This window comes from Amblyomma americanum, chromosome 1 (assembly GCF_052857255.1).
Source record: "Amblyomma americanum isolate KBUSLIRL-KWMA chromosome 1, ASM5285725v1, whole genome shotgun sequence".
Classification (NCBI taxonomy): Eukaryota; Metazoa; Arthropoda; class Arachnida; order Ixodida; family Ixodidae; genus Amblyomma; species Amblyomma americanum.
Window position 1 is genome coordinate 115,137,074 of NC_135497.1, and position 2,087 is coordinate 115,139,160.

Here is a 2,087-nt window from a genome sequence, read left to right on the forward strand (position 1 = left end):
GAGACGCAAGTAATCCTGGCCAGCCAGCCACAATGCCGTGAACAGAAGCCAGCTTTCGTGTTCTTCCCGTAAATTTTATTGCGCAAGACAAGTATTGCAAAGCGCACCAACCTGCGCACCAGACCTGAATGCGAACTGAGCGCACCGCACGGGCAGGGAGCTTTATGAACTTGAGCTACATAAACCAATACTGCCGTGAAGTCCGGATAAGAATCTAGGCCCACCTTCCCCCGACCAGCGCCAGCAGTTTTTGTTGTTTCGGCTTCTTCGGACTAGAGTGAAACGTGCTGCTTGAAAAGAATCAGTTCGGCGCGTGTTTCTCGCGCTGGGCTGAGGGCAGCGCGGATCTAATCGACCGCAGCCACTGTGGACCACGAGGAAGGAACCGCCGGCGGCTTTAATGGGTGTCCGAGGGTCGCGGGTGCCGGGCTCCGGTCTGCGGCGGCGGCGGCCATCGGAGGGAGCGCCGCTGCGGAGGGGGCTGCGAGGAGGGGAGCGCGCTCCTTTGGTTGAGGCCGCCGAGAGGGCTGCGCCGATCTTGGCGGGCACATGTCGGCGGCGCCTTTGATCTCGAGGCCTCGGCTGAGATGCCGCCAGCGGGGGCCGTCCAACAACGCCGACTCGCCGCCCGAGCATTGTTGTCGACCGGGGAGAGAGACCATTGCCGCGCGCCAGCCTGCGTGCCGCGTCGCTAATCGCTCGCAGGCTTCGCGGGAGGCGCAAATGAGCACGGCAAGGTCTCGCCCTTCACTGATGGCCACCGCCCCCTGTCGCGATTGTGCTCTCCATTAAAGTCCCGCCGCCAAATGCATCCTTTGCCCGCCGCGCGTGGTCGAGCCAAACGCTGGTCCAGCCACAGCGAAATGCATCACCCACTTGCCAGCCCTGCCATGCACTTGGTCGAAGCGCGCTCGCCGGCGACGTTTCGTAACCAGCTTGGAGAGTGCACACAATTTCACGAAGGAAAAGGTGCTTTAGCTGGCGCGTTCGTTGCACGGAGCTAGTGCAAAAAGTTCAATGACGATGCAACCGCTGCAAGCAATCGTGGAATTTAGCAAAGCTAAGGACGCGTTCATGCTCGGCTTTGGCGCAACAATGTCCGAGGATCTTTCCATCGTACATCCACCTGACATGCAGCGCGGTCCGCATACGCCAGCAACATGAGCCCTTGTGAACGCACGCCGCACTGATAAACTCAAGCCCGCGATAACATTTTCATATCAGCGTTGGCAGGCTTGGCTTAGTTCAACACATATCCGAATTGCCCACTGCAACGTTTTTCGAGACTACAGTCGCTGGAAAATTGGAGCGTTTTTAAGAGTCAAATAACTGGACTCAGTTCCCCTCACTGACATAATCGTCCCTATCTTTGGGGGAAAGGAGGGGGGGGGGGGGGGCGGTTATGCCAGAGTTCCATTCGCTGCCGTTTATTTTTGTCGCGGCTACGAAGATTTGATATCCACGTTCGAACGGTGCCCTTTATTTACCCGTCTATGTTTTTTTTTTGTTCTTTTTCGCTCACGGGTCATGATGTTCTTGTGCTAAAGCGCAAACTGCCTCATTTCTCCGTAGCCAAAACGCTACCACATCCGTGAAAACTTGGCTCGAGAGACAGCATACACCTTTGTCTTGCCTCGATTGTATGTCTCTGCGATGGTACGGAAATAAGGCAGCACCGGGACAATTGCTCATAAAGGTCATTTGGCTCGTACTCAGCTCCAACGTGCGGTAGCTGGCGACCCTTTGCGCACCAGAGAAGCCACTAAGAAAAGTATCAGTGTAAGCCCTCACATCCCACAATGTGCGTTACTTCAGTGTGTTCCGTCCATGCGCTGCAACCGCACCGCTGTTTCATTTCAGGCAAACATGTCTCTTCCACACGAGGGCTTAAAAAGCCAAGCTGCGCCTCGCCCCTAGTCACACCATGAAGGGACCGAGCCGGTGCCGAAACGTCGTGTTTTTTTTTTTCTGCAAAATTAACTTGGCTGGCGTCAGTCATCTTTCTCCTAAATTAAATTTCCCAGCCAGACTTCTGTCAAATGTTTCCTTTTGATTTTGAAACAGGCTTCTGTTTGATGGATCTGTGC